Raw genomic sequence first — 19549 nt, forward strand, 5'->3', positions numbered from 1 at the left:
GGGATTACAGGTGTGAGCCACCATGCCTGGCAAATATCCTATTCTTCATCAAACTTTATTTATTTACTTATTTATTTTTTGAGATGGAGTCTTGCTCTGTCGCCCAGGCTGGAGTGCAAATGGCATGATCTCAGCTCACTGCCACCTCTGCCTCCTGGGTTCGAACAATTCTCCTGCCTCAGCTTCTTGAGTAGCTGGGATTATAGGCATACACCACCATGCCCAGCTAATTTTTATATTTTTAGTAGAGATGAGGTTTAACCATGTTGGCCAGGCTGGTCTCAAACTCCTGACCTCAGGTGAAACACCCACCTCAGCCTCCATAGTGCTGGGATTACAGGCATGAGCCACTATGCCCGGCCTTCAAACTTTTCATGTGTTAAATTTATTAATTTATGTTTGTGTTGACTCATTGTTTGTTTTTTAAATGAGTATAATCTGTTTCCACCATTAATTCTCAAATCATCTCATCCCATGATTTAAGGAAGTCTAAATAAATAAATAAATATCCAATTGTCCCAGATTTGGTGAGTAGAAAGCCCCTCAAGCTGGCTTCTCTGTCTTTTTGACGTACTCCCATCATTCCTAGAGTACTTTTTTTTCTGGTTCAGCAGATGTTCCAGGGTTAATTTGTACTTTTGCTGCCCCAGTACTGGAATGAGCCATTTCTCAAAGAACCCTGGTTATTTTTGTGGAGAACAATACTTAGAAGTCAAAATCTGTTAGTAGATGTGCTCAGTTGCTACTGGGGTGTAGCTACTCCCAGGCTCTGTCAGAAATGAGGAATATAGAGACAAAAATAGAGATACATGAAAACACATACACTTTTACATCTGTATTCATTTCTATATGTAGGTATCCATATCAATCAATCTATTTAGATATATAACCATAAGTTCACACAAATATCTCCTATTCCAATCAAACATCACAAGGTTTATTCTAGTATTCTTTTCCATCTGACAATGGGGAACCTGGCTCTAACTTTTTAATATATTTATTTATGTAATTAAGCCCCCTGTAATAACAGATTGTTGATTGTCACCACCACTCTCTTCTATGCACAAATGTCCTCCTCACCCCACTCAGTCTCTAATACCTGTCTACCCCTGCCATGTAAATATCTTTCTCATTCTGCTTAGGCTTTGACTCCTCGTGCATGACCAGTTTTCTGTGTGGATACCCAGTAGCCCATACTATGCTGCCCCTCTGCATGGATGTCCTTCTCACTCTTCTCAGGCTATAACTATCCTTGCTACACAGTCCTCTTATGCAAGCATCCTCCTTTCCCATATTGGACTCCAAAATCCCAATTGGCCTCTGTGATTCTCCCCAACTCAGGCCCAATTCCAACCTTGCTTTTTCCACCTAATGGCTTTGGGATCAAATCATTTAAGAAGAGAAAGGAGAGAAAGGAAAGGGGAAGAGAAAGATATATATATATCCTTTATCTATATCTATATCTATATACCTAGATATCCTATATCTAAAACTATATACAAACTATGTATATATAGTTTTTGAAAACACAAGACTGATTGAAAGCTCCTAGGGAATGAAATGAGGGTAGCTAGAGGAGAACTGAGCTAGCTTTGGGGCACTCCAGCACTTCGTTACTTTGACAAGTAATGAAGAGGAACCAGCAAAGTAGACTCCAAAGAAGCCAAAGAGATAAGGGAGAAACCAGGAAAGAGAGGTTTTTTTGGAAGCCAATGTAGAATGTGTTCCAAGAAGATCAACTGTGCTGAATACTGCTAAGAGGTCATCCATGATATCATGAAGACTGATAATTCGGCATTGGGTTTAGTGATATGGAGGGCAATGGTATACTTGATGAAAGTATTGCCAGTAGAATAGGGAAGGCAAAAAGGCTTATTAGAGTGAATTCAAGATAGAATGAGAGACGACCAAGGGACAATAAATTTAGATAATTCCTTTGAGATTTTCTGCAAAAGAAGTGGAGCCGTGGCTAAAGAAGAATGTGAGATCAGGATAGAGTTTCTTTTAAGTGGGAGATATTCAAATATATATTATATGTTGATGTTAATTATTCTACAGAAAGAGAAAAGTTGATACAGGAAAGAGATGGGATAATTTTGGGAGCAAAGGAGGATAGGACCAAGGGCACAGGAGGGAGGGGTTAGACTCAGACAGAAACACGAATATTTCAACCTTCATAGTAGAAGGGAAGATAAGATGCAGGTAAGTGAGTAGAATTAGTGGTGAGAAGTTGTGAAGGTTCTCTTCTACTTGCTTCTTTTTTTCAGTGAAGTATTAATAGAAAGCAAGATCATCAGCTGAGAGGGAGGAGGAAGAAAGAGGCTTGAGGGGAACAGTTTCATCTGAAGAGTAGAAGAGTCAAATGACTACGGAATTGTAAAGAATTGCTGGGCAACACTGAGAACCCACTTGAGGCTTGAGGTCATAATTTTAAATTGAGTCCAATTAGCATGATAATTTGTTCTTCTCCAGTTGATTAGATGTAGGCATAGAGTAGGTAAGAAGTTGCATTTCACCAGGCTTGTTTTGCCAGGCAAGTACCAAAGGAGAGAAGAGCAAGGGTGTTGAGGGTGTGAATTCTCTGTACAAACCATAGGTGGTTACCTCATGAAGTATTTTATGAAACATTATATAATGCTTAAAATGCATTTTAATAAAAAAAATTATAAAGTAGTTTCATCATAGTGATACATGTATATATATTTATATTGAAAAATATATAAATGTGTAAAAAAAATATTAACTATAATTGCCAATAAAATTTGGAGATAATATTGTTTATGTGTCCAGGAATGACAAATAATAAATTCAGAAGGCAATTTTATCATTATCATCATCATCATCATCATCAATATTTTCACTATATGACTATGGACTCTATAATAAATGACTATTGTTCCTTATCTGTGAAGTGAATACAGTTTAGGAAATACTGAGCTAAACTTTTACCTTTGCATCTAGGGGGCTATTAACTTAAATATATCAATCCTTCTCACCGCTCTGTTTTGTCCTGAGGCACCAACAACTTAACTAACTATTAGTTCAGTAATTTCATTATCTCTTTCTAAGATAGTATAACTAAGCCAATAGGTGAATACATTAGTTGATATCCAGATGTTCCTTAGGCCTTAATCCCTTTTAGAACTGCATGGGCCAAGACCTTCATGTGTTCATTCATTTACTCACAATTACTCAAACAACTGCCATATATTTGCTCAGTGGGGGAACATAAAAACTAATGTGCTAAATTTTCTGCCCTCAAGAGGTTTTCTCAACAGTAGGCCAGATGAGACGATGCACACAAATAATTCTATAAAGCAATATGTGATGAGTGTTAGCTATATTGTTATACAAACTAAATGCTATAGTTATATAGATTGATTCTTAATTCCAGGTGTAACGACAAAGAAGGTATTAAGGAAGACATGGTATTTGAACTGGAACTTGAAAACGGCAGAGTTTTGAAAGATAGAGAATAGAATAAGAAAGCATTCTAGGAGCTGGGTGCACTGGCTCACACCTGTAATCCTAGCACTTTGAGATGCCAAGGTGGGAAGATTGCTTAAGGTCAGGAGTTCACGATCAGCTTGTGAAACATAGTGAGATCCTATCTCTACAAAATATTAAAAAATAAAAAATAAATAGAAAAAAAGCAAGGTAATCAGAAGGGTTAAAAAGAGCATCTGTATTGTAAAAAAATTACTTGAGTTGTTGCCAGGTGCAATATCTAACACCTGTAATCCTAGCACTTTGGGAGGCCAAGGCAGGTGGATCACTTGAGGCCAGGAGTTTGAGACCAGCCTGGCCAAAAAGGCAAAATCCTATCTCTACTAAAAATACAAAAATTAGCCAGCTGCAGTGGTGCAAGCCTGTAGTCTCAGCTACTTGGGAGGCTGAGGCATGAGAATCGCTTGTGCCTGGAAGGCGGAGGTTGCAGTGAGGTGAGATCGTGCCACTGCACTCCAGCCTAGGTGACAGAGTGAGACTCTGTCTCAAAAAAAAAAAAAAATTACTTGAGCTAGAATAAAGAAGCCCTGAGTTTGACTCTCAAATCTGACATGCATTACCTGTGTGATTTTCTTTGGTAGTGTTTACTCTGTATACGTTGTTGCATCATCTTTACAGCACTGTTAGTGATACTGTTAGTAATATAGGACTGTAATAAGAATTAAGCAATATTGGCTGGGCACGGTGGCTCATGCCTCTAAGCCCAGCACTTTTGGAGACGAGTTGGGCAGATCACTTGAGGTCAGGAGTTTGGGACCAGCCTAGCCAAGATGGTGAAACCCTGTCTCTACTAAAAATACAAAAATTAGCCGAGCCTGGTAGCAGGTACCTGTAATCCCTGCCACTCAGGAGGCTGAGGCATTAGAATTGCTTGAACCTGGGAGGCAGAGTTTGCAGTGAGCTGAGATTGCACCAGTGCACTCCAGCCTGTGTGACAGAGTGAGACTCTGTCTCAAAAAAAAAGAAAAAGAATAAAGCAAGATTTATTATGAATACTTATATTTCATACTTATTATGAAAAATTCTTGAAAATTATAAAGCCTTATATAAAGCCCCAGAATTAAGGGAAAAGAAAGTAGTCCAGATTTGATAATTCAGATTTTTAAAAAATACAGTAGACTGCATGATGGATTAGAGCAAAGAACATGGAGTCACTGTTCTTTGCTCTAATCCATCATGCATTCTACTATATTTTTTTAAAATATAGAGATATATTAGGAAGCCATACAAATAGTCAGTGAGGGTGTGGTACCAGCTTGTAGCAGGGGTAAGAGACAAGATATGCAATAGTATCAATAATAATAAAATCAGGAGATATCAGTATTAGAAGTAGGATATTAATAGAATTAGATGAGGAAGTGGATATGAAAGTAATTTTGAAACTTTATGCAATATTAACCATCCCATGCAGATTCATTTCTCTTTTGGGTAATTCTTCAGATGCTGAATAAATCTATGAAAAAGGGAGAAAATGACACTTCATTCAAGAATATCCTTCTAGAACCCAGGAGGGGTTCAAGGGTATTCAAGAATAGCCTTCTGGAACCCAGGAGCAGAAAAATAATTGGGCTCCTTGCATATGAAAGTCTTCTGAAGGAAAGAAGACATAAAAATGTTAAAATATACTTTTGAAACAGAATTAACCTCTTGTGAGAAGACAAATTCATTTGTGAGAAGCACAGTAGATGGTCAAGTATGATATTGACTGGCATAAAAAGATTAACTTGCCTAACACTGTATTCCCCAGTAGTCATGCTACGATGGCCAGTGTTTACTGTTTTGAATTTTGAAATACCGAAGGTTTCTGTTTTATATATATATAAAGGTTTCTGTTTTTTATATATATAACAAGTATAAAACAGAAAGTTATATATACATATAAAACAGAAACCTTCATATATACATATAAAACAGAAAGTTATATATATAACAGAAAGTTTTAAATATATATATATACACACACATATAATTTTGGAATAATTCATCAGAGAAATGAATGGAGCTTGCTATAAAATGCCAGCACAGGAACCCACTAGTAGAGAGGGAGCTTTTAAGGGCACAAAGCTTGTTGAAAAAGTATCATCTTAAAAGTAATTAATTTATCATGTATTTTTACCTAGAATGATGAGAAGAAAAAGCAATATAAGACAGGAGAACTTTGCTGAAGAGGCAGGGGACCATGAATGGTCTCAAACTGGCATTGACAACATCTAGCATTGATATACTGTGACAATCTCCCACCCTTCACTGCTGGTTGCTATGTGTAATATGAGGCAGAATAATGGGCAATACCTTAGGAGAATTGCTCCCTAAATATTAGGTTGTCCTAGCAGTACGTGGAACTAGAAAGAGGAATTGTCATATACTGAGATAGGGAAAATTTTAGAAGGAACAACTTCAAGGTGGAAGAAGGGCAGACTCTGGAGTTAAACTTTAGATGCATAAAGGTTTAGATGCCTATTAAGTATCCCAAACAGAGATGTCAAATCAGCAGTTAGATTTATGAAGTTGGATTTATAAGACTGGAGTTCAGGAGAGAGGTCTGAGCTAGAGACAAAAATTTGAGATTGCCAGTAATAGGAAAGTTATTTAAAGCCATGAAACTGAATGACATCACCAAGGGAAAGAATGGAAATGAAGAGAAAAGGGCAAAGGGCTGAGCCCTAGATCACTTCAACATTTACAGGCTGAGGAGAGGAGGATGAACTCTCAAAAGAGACTGTGGCTGATGATGCAGACAGGAAATCAGCGAAGTATGCTATATAGGAGCCAAATAAGGATAGTGTTTCAAGGAGAAAGGAATGATCAGCTGGTATTGAATGGTTAAGAAGAAAAGAAGTGAGAATTCCAATATCAGTCCTGGATTTCAAGGAAACGAAGATAACAAAGATTTTTTGTTTATTTGCTAGCTTGCTTTTAAAAATCACAGCTACGCCAGGCACGGTGGCTCACACCTGTAGTCCCAGCACTTTGGGAGGCCGAGGCGGGCGGATCACGAGGTCAGGAGATCGAGACCATCCTGACTAACATGGTGAAACCCCGTCTCTACTAAAAATACAAAAAATTAGCCAGGCATGGTGGCAGGTGCCTGTAGTCCCAGCTGCTCAGGAGGCTGAGGCAGGAGAATGGCATGAACCTGGGAGGCAGAACTTGCAGTGAGCCTAGATTGCACCACTGCACTCCAGCCTGGGCGACAGAGCGAGACTCCATCTCAAAATAAATAAATAAATAAAATAAAATAAAATCCCGGCTAGAGAGGTAATGATTCTTACTGCCTTTAAGATAGACATATCTTTATGAAGATATGAACTATCGTTATAAAGATTATAATCAGATTATTCATTGAGATTACTACACTTCTAAAATAGTTACATTTACTTATTGAGTTTCTTTCATGAAGAAGACTCTGTGCTAGTTGCAGGAGAAAAAAAGACAAGTAAAATAAGGGCCCTATCTCAAAAAATAATTATTGCTACCATATTCTGTTACCTATTATACTTGGCATTGTGCTACGCACTTTACAAATATTACCTCAAATATATAAACAAATATATAATTACCTCAATATATAATTATATATAACAAATATATAATTACCTCAATTATATATAACTATATATATAATTATATAACATATAATTACCTCAACTATATAAGCAAATATAGGTATTTTTATAATCATTTTAAAGATGAGAAAACTGAAGTACTGACAGGTTAAATAACGAGACCAAGTCATTTGGGTACTAGTAATAAGAGGAGGAACCATGTGTGTATGTGTGCATGAAAGAAAGAGACCGTTTATTTAACTCAGCAATTTTATGGTTCAGTAATTTGGGCTGGACTTGGATGGGCAGCTTTTCTGGTCTCAGTTGAACTGGTTTATGCATCTGCAGTCAATTTCCAGGAACCTAGGAGGTTCTGCTTTTAGAGTTGAGCAAAAAGCAGCTAGGAGGTGGGGATGACTGCACTATATATCTGTCATCCTGCATCACGCTAGCACCAGCTTATTCACATGGACTAGCAGATTTCCAAGCAGATGTCTCATAAGGCCTAGACTCAGAACTGGCACACAGTATTACTTCTTCCACATTGTATTGGTCAAAGCAAGTTACAAGGATCCCATACAAGGTGTGGGGAAACTGCCCAATAAATATGCCCACAACATCTTGTGCTTAGTAGATGCTCAGTAAGTGCTTATTGAACAAATAATGATTTCAGTCTTTTTTTTTTTTTTCTTTTTGACACGGAGTCTTGCTCTGTTGCCCAGGCTGGAGTGCAGTGGCACGATCTCGGCTCACTGCAACCTCCGCCTCCCGGGTTCAAGCAATTCTCATGCCTCAGCCTCCTGAGTAGCTGGGATTACAGGTGCGCCACCACACCCTGATGATGTTTCGTATTTTTAGTAGAGATGGGGTTTCACCATGTTGTCCAGGGTGATCTCGAACTCCTGATCTCAGGTGATCCGCCTGCCTCAGCCTCTCAAAGTGCTGCGATTACAGACATGAGCCACCACACCCAGCCCACTCCTATTTTTCATTTCAGAATAGCAAATGATAAGCACAAGAAATGGGGGCAAGAGGCGGCCCCAATGAGGATCACAGTGAACAAGCTTAGCTGACCCCAAAAAAAAGCTCCTCTAAAGAGATCCAGGGCATCCTCAGAAACCTAATATCTGGCCCGAGCCTGGCCACCTGAATTAGAATTGCAGTGAAGCTACATGCCCTTTGTTATGGGTAGAGAAAAACTTCTAGACTTTTGTCAGGGCATGGAGACAGTCTCCTTTGACTCTCCTGCCCCCCAGATTTAACAACTTTATTAAGACATAAATGATGTAGAAAAAATTGCACATATTTAAAATGTGCAAAAAATTTTTTGAGGCAGGGTCTCATTCTGTCATCCAAGCTGTAGTGCAGTGGCATGATCATGGCTCATTGCAGCCTCGATTTCCCAAGCGCAAGCCCTCTTCTGCCTCAGCCTCCCAAGTAGCTGGAACTACAGGTGCAAGCCACCATGCCCAGCTAATTTTTTAAAAAGTTTTTGTAGAGACGAGGTCTCACTATGTTGCCCAAGCTGGCCTCAAACTCCCGAGCTCAAATGATCTGTCTGCCTTGGCCTGCCAAAATGCTGGAATTATAGGCATGAGCCACCGTGCCTGGCCTAAAGTGTGTAATTTGATACCTCTTCACATATATAAACACCTGTGAAACTATCACCACAACCAAGATAATGATATCTATCACCCCAAATTTTCTCATGCCCCTTTCCCTCCTGCCTCTCTCTGTCTATTCCTTCCCCAGGAAACCACTAATTTGCTTTCTGTCACTATACGTTAGTTTGCATTTTCTAGAATTTTATTTAAGTAAAATCACACACACTTTTTTGTCTAGCTTCTTTCATTCAGCATAATTATTTTGAGATTCACCCATGTTGTTGTGTGTATCAATACTTCTTCCTTTTTATTGCTGAGGAATATCTCTCTATATAGGTACTCTTCAATTATAGTCATCCCTCAGTATACTTTGGGGACAGATTTCAGGATTCCCACGTTTCCCAAAACCTGCACAGGTTCATGTCCCACAGTCAGCCCTGCAGAACCCTTGTATAAGAAAAGTTGCCCTGTTTTATACGTGGGTTTTGCATCTCTTGAATACTGTATTTTCAATCTGCATTTGGTTGAAAAGAATTCATATATAAGTTCACCTGCATAGTTCAAACCCATGTTATTCAAGAGTCAAATGTTTTTATCTGTGTACTTGCTGGTGTACTTTTTGGGCTGTGGTAGCCAATTTTTTGTTGTTGTTCAATTAACTTATTATTTTTTTGAAGGAGTGCATCAGTTCATTCTCACTCTGCTATGAATAAATACCTGAGACTGAATAATTTATAAAGAAAAGAGGTTTATTTGGCTCACAGTCCTGTAGGTTGTACAGGAAGCATAGCAGCTGGGATCTGCTGAATTTCTGGAGAGGCCTCAGAAAAATTACAATAATGGCAGAAGGCAAAGGAGGAGTAAGCGCCTCACATGGCTAGAGCGGGAGGAAGTCGGGGAGGTGCTACACACTTTCAAACAACCAGATCTTGTGAGAACCAAATCACTATACAGTACAAAGAGGCGATGGTGCTAAGCCATTAGAAACTGCCCCCATCGGGGCCAAGATGGCCGACTAGAAGCAGCGGTGATTGGAGGCTCCCATCAAAAAGGACCATAATAAGCATGTGAATCCTTCACCAGCAACCAAGGTATCTAAGCTCTCATCAAAATGGACTAGGGGACTGGCGTGACCCACGGAGAGGAAACAAGAGCAGTGTGGTGCGGTGGCCCACCTGAGAGCCACACAGGGCGGAGGAGGCCCCACCCCACAGCCAAGGGAGGCGGTGAGTAAGCATGGTACCCAGCCAGGGAAACCGTGCTTTTTCCACAGAACTGTGCGGCCCACAGATCAGTAGATCTCACTCAAAAACCCATACCACTGGGGCCTAGCATCCCAACCCCAGAGCCGCACATATTCTCAATAGCCTCTCAGCTGGAACCTGCTTAAGCCTACCAAGCTCCTGGCGGGAGGGGCGACCAGCACCACGGCTGCAGCTGCCTGCTGTCTAAGCCATTTGAGCTCCTTGCGGGAGGGGCAGCAGCCAGCACTGGGACTCACAACTGCCTGACACACTGAGCTCCCTGGGCAGGGGAAGGATGGCAGCCATCTCTATGGCTCCAGGCCACACTTTTCCCCTGCTGGGGCCAGGAAGGCTGGACAGCTTGGTCCCAAGATGTGTCCCCCACAGCTCAACACACTGACTGTGGCAGACTGTGTCCAGAGTGCCTCTTCAGGCCTGACCCTGACTCATCCTTCCTCACTGGGCAGGGCTTCCCTGCAGGGACTCCAATAACTCCAGCCAGAGGCTCAAGGACATTACCCGGATCTCCCTGGGCCTGAGCCCCTAGGGGGAGGAGGCCACAGTCTCTGGACCAGCAGACTTAGCCTTTCCTACTGGTAGATCTGAGGAGTCCAGGCAGCCCAGAGGAGTGGGTTTCCCCCCAGCAAAGCACACCCCTCCACCAAGGGACAAAGTGCTTCATTAAACAGATCCTGTTCCCCATGCCACCCAACTGGGTGAGACCCTCCAGCAGGGGTTGTCAGACACCCTATACAGGAGTGCTCCTACTGGCATCAAGTTGGTGCCCCTTGAGGTCAGTGGTCCCAGAAGAAGGAGCAGGCACCCATCTTTGCTGTTCTCCTCCTTGAGTGACATCTCCAGGCACAAAAACAAACCAGAAGAATAGGGCCTGAAGTGGACCCCCCCCGCCCGGGCCGCCCGGCAAATCACAGTATCCCCACAGAAGAGGGACCTGACCATTGAAAGAAAAACAAACAGTAACAACAGCAAAAAGCTCCCACAAAAACCCCATCCAAGGATCAGCAGCCTCAAAGATCGAAACTAGACAAACTCAAGAAGATGAGAAAGAATCAACAACAACAACAAAAAAACACTGAAAACCCAAAAGGCCAGAGTGCCTCTTCACCTCCAAATGATTGCATTGTCTCTCCAGAAAGGGAGCAGAACTGGACAGAGGATGAGATGGATGAATTGACAGAAGTAGGCTTCAGAAGATGGGTAATAAAAAACTATGCTGAGCTAAAGGAGCATGTTCTAATTCAGTATGAAGAAGCTAAGGAAAAACTGCTACCATCCATTGCAAAAAACACATCAAAATATAAAGACCAATGACACTATGAAGAAACTGCATCAACTAGTGTGCAAAATAACCAGATAGCATCATGATGACAGAATCAGATTTACACATAATAATACTAACTTTAAATGTAAATGGGCTAAATGCCCCAATTAAAAGACACAGGCTGGCAAATTGGATAAAGAGTCAAGATCCATCAGTGTGCTGTATTCAGGAGACCCATCTCATGTGCAAGACATACATAGGCTCAAAATAAAGGGATGGAAGAAAATTCAACAAGCAAATGTGAGGCAAAAAAAAAAAAAGAAAAAAAAGAAAAAAAAGCAAGGGTTACAATCCTAGTCTCTGAAAAAACAGACTTTAAATCAACAAAGATAAAAAAAAAAAAAAAAAAAAAACAAGAGCATTACATAATGGTAAAGGGAATGATTCAACAAAAGAGCTAACTGTTCTAAATATATATGCACCCAATACAGGAGCACCCAGATTCATAGAGCAAGTTCTCAGAGACCTACAAGGAGACTTAGACTCCCACACAATGATAGTGGGAGACTGTAACACCCCACTGTCAATATTAGACAGATCAATAAGACAGAAAATTAACAAAGATATTCAGGACTTGAACTCAGCTCCGGATCAAGTGGAACTAATAGACATCTACAGAACTCCTCACCCCAAATCAACAGAATATACACTCTTCTCAGTGCTACATGGCACTTATTCTAAAATCAACCACATAATTGGAATTAAAACACTCCTCAGCAAATGCAAAAGAACTGAAATCATAACAAACAGTTTCTCAGACCACAGTGCAATCAAATTAGAACTCAGGATAAAGAAACTCACTCAAAACCACACAATTATATGGAAATTGGACAACCTGCTCCTGAATGACTACTGGGTAAATAATGAAATTAAGGCAAAAATCAAAAAGTTATTTGAAAGCAATGAAAACAAAGAGATAATGTACCAGAATCTCTGGGCTACAGCTAAAGCACTGTTAAGAGGGAAATTTATAGCACTAAATACCCACGTGAGAAAACTTGAAAGATCTCAAATTGACACCCTAACATCACAATTAAAAGAGCTAGAGAGGGCCAGGCACGGTGGCTCACACATGTAATCCCAGCACTTTGGGAGGCCGAGGTGGGCGGATCACGAGGTCAGGAGATCAAGACTATCCTGGCTAACACGGTGAAACCCCATCTCTACTAAAAATACAAAAACTTAGCTGGGTGTGGTGGCAGGCGCCTGTAGTCCCAGCTACTCGGGGGGCTGAGGCAGGAGAATGGCGTGAACCTGGGAGGCAGAGCTTGCAGCGTGCCGAGATCATGCCACTGCACTCCAGCCTGGGCGACAGAGCGAGACTCTGTCTCAAAAAAAAGGAAAAAAAAAAAGCTAGAGAGGCAAGAGCAAACTAATCCAAAAGCTAGCAGAAGACAAGAAATAACTAAAATCAAAGCAGAATTAAAGGGATAGAGACATGAAAAACCCTCCAAAAAATCAATGAATCCAGGAGCTGATTTTTTGAAAAAATTAACAAAATAGACTGCTAGCTCAATTAATAAAGAAGAAGAGAGAAGCATCAAATAGGTACAATAAAAAATGATAAAAGGGATATCACCACTGACCCCATGGAAATACAAACTACTATCAGAGAATGCCATAAACACCTCTATACAAATAAACTAGAAAATCTAGAAGAAATGGATAAATTCCTGGATATATACACCCTCCCAAGACTAAACTAGGAGAAGTTCAATCCCTGAGTAGACCAATAACAAGTTCTGAAATTGAGGCAGTAATTAACAGCCTACCAACCAAAAAAAAAAAAACCGAGGACCAGATGGATTCACAGCCAAATTCTACCAGAGGTACAAAGATGAGCTGGTACCATTCCTTCTGAAATTATTCCAAATAATTGAAAAGTAGGGACTCCTCCCTAACTCATTTTATGAAGCCAGCATCATTCTGATACCAAAACCAGGAGGAGACACAAGAAAGAAAACTTTGGGCCAATATCCCCGATGAACATCGATGTGAAAATCCTCAATAAAATACTGGCAAACCAAATCCAGCAGCACATCAAAAAGCTTATCCACCATGATCGAGTTGGCTTCATCACTGGGATGCAAGGCTGGGTCAACATGTGCAAATCAATAAACATAATCCATCATATAAACAGAACCAATGACAAAAACCATGTGATTATCTCAGTAGATGCAGAAAAGGCCTTCGATAAAAGTCAACATCCCTTCATGTTAAAAGCTCTCAATAAACTAGGTATTGATGGAACATATGTCAAAATAATAAGAGCTATTTTTGGCAAACCCACAGCCAATATCATATTGAATGGACAAAAGCTGGAAGCATTCCCTTTAAAAACCAGTACAAGACAAGAATGCCCGCTCTCACAACTCTTATTCAATATAGTATTGAAAGTTCTGGCTAGGGCAATCAGAAAAGAGAAAGAAATAAAGTGTATTCAAATAGGAGGAGAGGAAGTCAAATTGTTTCTGTTTGCAGATGACATGATTGTATATTTAGAAAACCCCATCATCTCAGCCCAAAACTTCCTTAAACTGATAAGCAAATTCAGCAAAGCCTCAAGATACAAAATCGATGTGCAAAAATCACAGGCATTCCTTTACACCAATAATAGACAAGCAGAGAGCCAAATCGTGAATGAATTCCTATTCACAATTGCTACAAAGAGGATAAAATACCTAGGAATACAGCTAACAAGGGATGTGAAGGACCTTTTCAAGGAGAACTACAAACGACTGCTCAAGGAAATAAGAGAGGACACAAACAATTGGAAAAACATTCCAACCTCATGGATAGGAAGAGTCCATATCTTGAAAATGGCCATACTGCCCAAAGTAATGTATAGATTCAATGCTATCCCCATCAAATTACCATTGACATTCTTCACAGAATTAGATAAAAACTACTGTAAATTTCATATGGAATCAATGAAGTCCCTGTATAGACAAGACAATCCTAAGCCAAAAGAACAAAGCTGGAGGCATCATGCTACCTGACTTCAAACTATACTACAAGGCTACAGTAACCAAAACAGCATGGTACTGGCACCAAAACAGACATATAGACCAATGAAACAGAACAGAGACCTCAGAAATAACATCATACATCTACAGCCATCTGATCTTCAACAAACCTGACAAAAACAAGCAATGGGGAAAGGATCTCCTATTCAATAAATGGTGCTGGGAAAACTGGCTACCCATATGCAGAAAATTCAAACTGGACCCCTTCCTTTCACCTTATACAAAAATTAACTCAAGATGGATTAAAGACTTAAATGTAAAACCCAAAACCATAAAAACCCGTGAAGGAAATGTAGGTAATACCACTTAGGACATAGGCATGGGCAAAACTTCATGACAAAAATGCCAAAAGCAATTGCAACAAAAGCCACAATTGACAAATGGGATCTAATTAAACTAAAGAGCTTCTGCACAGCAAAATAAACTATCATCAGAGTGAACAGTCAACATACAGAATGGGAGAAAAATTCTGCAATTTATCCATCTGACAAAAGTCTAATATCCAGAATTTACAAGGAATTTAAACAAATTTACAAGAAAAAAACCAACCCTATCAAAAAGTGGGCAAGGGTTATAAACAGACACTTCTCAAAAGAAGATTTTTATGCATCCAACAAACATATGAAAAAAAGCTCAACATCAATGATCATTAGAGAAATGCAAAACAAAATCACAATGAGATACCATCTCATGCCAGTCAGAATGGTGATTATTAAAAAGGCAAGAAACAATAGTGGTTGGCAAAGTTGTGGAGAAATAGGAATGCTTTTATACTGTTGACGGGAATGTAAATTAGTTCAACCATCATGAAGACAGTATGGCGATTCCTCAAGGATCTAGAACCAGAAATACCATTTGACCCAGCAATTCCATTACTGGGTCAATACCCAAAGGAATATAAATCATTCTGTTATAAAAACATATGCACACATATGTTTATTGCAGCACTATTTACCATAGCAAAGTCATGGAACCAACCCAAATGCCCATCAATGATAGACTGGATAAAGAAAATGTGGTACATATATACTATCAAATACTAAGCAGCCATTAAAAGGAATAAGATCATGCCCTTTGAGGGGACATAGATGAAGCTGGAAGCCATCTTCCTCAGCAAACTAACACAGGAATAGAAAACCAAACACTGCATGTTCTTACTCATAAGTGGGAGTTGGTCAATGAGAAAACATGGACACATGGACACAGGGAAAGGAACAACACACACCAGGGTCTGTTGGGGGTATGGGGCAAGGGGAGGGAACTTAGAGGATGGGTCAATAGGTACAGCAAACCACCATGGCACATGTATACCTATGTAACAAACCTGCATATATTCTGCACTTGTATCCTGGAACTTAATGTAAAAGAAAAAGTTTTTTAAAAAAGGAAAAGAAACTGCCCCCATGAGCCAGTCACCTCCCGCCAGGCCCCACCTTCACCATTGGGGATTACAATTTGACATGAGATTTGGGTGGGGACATAGATCCAAATCATATCATTCTTCCTTTGGCCCTTTCAAATCTCATGTCCATCTCACATTGCAAAATACAGTCATCCCTTCTCAACCATCCCCCAAAGTCTTAACTCATTTCAGCATTAACTCAAAAGTCCAAAGTCTCATCTAAGACAAGGCAAGTCCCTTCCACCTATGAGCCTGTAAAATCAAAAACAAGTTAGTTACTCCCAAGATACAATGGAAGTACATGCATTGGGTAAATACTCCTATTCCAAAAGGGAGAGATCAGCCAAAAGAAAGGGGCTACAGGCCTCGTACGAGTCCAAAACCCAGCAGGGAAGTCATTAAATATTAAAGTTCCAAAATAATATCTTTTTACTCTGTGTCCCACATCCAGAGCACACTGGTGTGAGGGGTGGACTCCCAAAGTCATGGGCAGCTTCACCCCTGTGGCTTTGCAGGGTTCAGCCCACACAGCTGTTCTCAGGGTCTGATGTTGAGTGCCTCTGACTTTTCCAGACACAGGGTGCAAGCTGCCAGTGGATCTACCATTCTGGGATCTGGAGGACAATGGCCCTCTTCTCACAGCTCCACTAGGCAGTGCCCCAGTGGAGACTTAATGTGGGGGCTCTAACCCCATATTTCCCCTCTCCATTGTCCCAGTAGAGGTTCTCTGTGAGGGCTCTACCCCTGCAGCAGGCTTCTGTCTGAATATCCAAGCTTTCCCATACATCCTCTGAAATCTAGGCAGAGGCTCCCAAGCCTCAACTCTTGCATTCTGTGCACCCACAGGCTTAACACCACATGAAAGCCACCAAAGCTATGGATTACACATTTTGAAGCAGATGCCTGAGCTGTACCTAGGTCCCTTTGCGCCGAGGCGGGACCTGGAGCAGCTGGGATACAAGGAGCAGTGTCCCAAGGCTTTGTAGAATGGTTGGGCCCTGAACCTGGCTCAAAAACTATTCTTCCCTCCGAGGTCTCTGGGCCTGTGGTAGGAAGGGCTGCCACAAAGATGTATGAAAGCCTTCCAGGCCTTTTCCCCATTGTCTTGGCTATCAGCATTTGCTTTCCTTTCACTTTTGCAAATTTCTGCAGCCTGCTTGAATTCCTCCCCAGAAAATAGGCTCTTCTTTTCTACCACATGGCCAGTCTGCAAATTTTCCCAACTTTTACTTTCTACTTCCCTTTTAAACATAAGTTCCAGTTTAATGTCATTTCTTTGCTCATGCATATGAGCATAGGCTGTTAGACGCAGCCAGGCCAAATCTAGAATGCTTTACTGCTTAGAAATTTCTTCCTCCAGATACCCTGAATATCATCACTCTCAAGTTTAAAGTTTCATAGATCTCTAGGGCAGGGCCACAATGCCTCCAAGTTCTTTGCTAAAGTATAACAAAAGTGACCTTTGCTCCAGTTCCCAATAAGTTCCTCATTTCTATCTGGAAACCCTCAGCCTGGCCTTCACTGTCCAGCATTTTGACCACAACCATTGATCACTACCAGTATTTTGACCACAACCATTCAACCAGTCTTCAGGAAGTTTTTAAACTTTTCCTCATCTTCCTGTCTTCTTCTGAGCCTAGCAAACTGTTCCAATCTCTGCCTGTTACCCAGTTCCAAAGCTGCTTCACATTTTCAGGTATCTTTATAGCAATACGCGACTCCTGGTACCAACTTTCCATATTAGTCTGTTGTCACTGCTCTAAATAAATACCCGAGACAGGGTAATTTATAAAGAAAAGAGGTTTAATTTGCTCACAGTTCTGCAGGCTGTATGGGAAGCATAGTGGCTGGCATCTGCTTGTCTTCTGGGGAGGCCTTAGAAAACTTACAATCATGGCAGAAGGTAAAGGGGGAGTGAGCACCTCACATGACCAGAGCAGGAAGGTGGTGGGGGAAGGTGCTACACATTTTTAAACAACTAGATCTTGTGAGAACTCACTATACAGTACCAAAGGCAGATGGTGCTAAACCATTAGAAACTGCTCCCATGATCCAATCACCTCCCACCAGGCCCCACCCCCAACACTGGGGACTATAATTCAACATGAGATTTGAGTGGGGACACAGATCCAAACCATATCAGGGAATATCCATCACCTCAAGTGTTTATCCTTTGTATTACAAACAATCCAATTATACTATTTTAGTTATTTTAAAATGTAGAATTAAATTATCAACTCAGGTCACCCCATTGTGCTATCAAATACTAGATCTTATTCATTGTTTCCAATATGGTTTGGCCCAAATCTCATGTCAGATTGTAATCCCCATTGTTGGAGGTGGGGCCTGGTGGGAGGTGACTGGATCATGGGGGCAGTTTCTTATAAATGGTTTAGCACCATCCCCCTAGTGCTGTTCCCATGATAGAGTTCTCGTGAGATCTGGTTGTTTAAAGGTGTGTAGAACCTCTGCCCCTCTCTCTCTTCCTCCTGCTCTGTCCATGTAAGACATGCCTGCTTCATTTTCACCCTCTGCCATGATTGCAAGTTTCCAGAGGCCTCCCCAGAAGCCAAAGAGAAGCCACTATGCCTCCTATACAGCCTACAGAAGTATAAGCCAATTAAACCTCTTTTCTTTATAAATTACCCAGTCTCAGGTATTTATAGTAGTGTGATAATTGACTAATATGGTTTCTAACTATTTTTTGTACCCATTAATCATCTCTACTTCCCCCACATTCCCCCACAACGCTCCCCAGCTTCTGGTAACTATCATTCTACTCTCTATCTCCCAGAGTTCAGTTGTTTTAATTTTTAGCTCCCACAGATAAGTGAGAATATGTGAAGTCTGTCTTTCTATGCCTGGCTTATTTCACTTAATGACCTCCAGTTTCATCCATGTTGTTGCAAATGACAGGATTTCATTCTTTTTCATGGGTGAATAGTACTTCATTGTGTATGAGGACCACATTTTCTTTATCTATTCATCTGTTGATGGGCACTTACATTGCTTTCAAATCTTAGCTATTATGAATAGTGCTGCAATAAACATAGGAGTGCAGATATCTCTTTCATGTACTGATTTTCTTTCTTTTGAGTATGTATATGCCTAGCAGTGGGATTGCTGGATCATACAGTAGCTCTATTTTTAGTTTTTTGAGGATCCTCCAAACTGCTCTCCATAGTGGTTACACTAATTTACATTCCTGCTGACAAGGGTTCCTTTTTCTTCGCATTCTCACCAGAATTTGTTTTGTTTTTTAGAAACAGCCTCTTGCTCTATCACCCATACTTGGAGTGCAGTGGTACAATGATAGCTCACTGCAGCCTCAAACTCCTGGGCTCAAGCAATCCTCCCACCTCAGCCTCCCAGGTAGCCAAGTTTTTAAATCCAGTTTTGTTTGACTTGAATGTCTATGACTTTATCAACTATGGAATACAGTTTGTATGGACTGCACATTGACTATTCAGTGGTGTCTCCCCCACCCCAAATTCATATGTTGAAGCCTTAACCCCCAATGTGACTGTATTTTGAGATATGGTCTTCAGGGAGGTAATTAAGGTTAAATGAGGTCCTAAGGGTGGGTTCCTAATCCAATAGGACTGGTGTCATTACAAGAGGAAGAAACCCCACAGTGCATGCTCATGCACCTCTCTCTCTCTCTCTCTCTCTCTCTGTCTTACCTGCACACAGAAAAAAAGGCCTTATGAAGACACCACAAGAGGACAACTATGTGCAAACCAGGAAGAGAGACCTCACCAGAAGCCTGCTGGTGGTACCTTGATCTTAGACTTCCAGCCTCCAGAACTATGAGAAAATAAATGTCTGTAGTTAAAATCACCATGGTATTTTGTTATGGCAACCCTAGCACACTAATGC

General features: G+C 40.7%; 1 long non-coding RNA gene across 2 annotated transcripts in view; it reads left to right on the forward strand.

Moving 5' to 3' along the window:
- LOC103880111 overlaps positions 1-19549 on the forward strand; it is a 55483-nt gene that overhangs the window by 18546 nt on the left and 17388 nt on the right. The window lies entirely within an intron of this gene.

This window comes from Papio anubis, chromosome 1 (genome assembly GCF_008728515.1).
Source record: "Papio anubis isolate 15944 chromosome 1, Panubis1.0, whole genome shotgun sequence".
In the NCBI taxonomy this organism is placed as follows: Eukaryota; Metazoa; Chordata; class Mammalia; order Primates; family Cercopithecidae; genus Papio; species Papio anubis.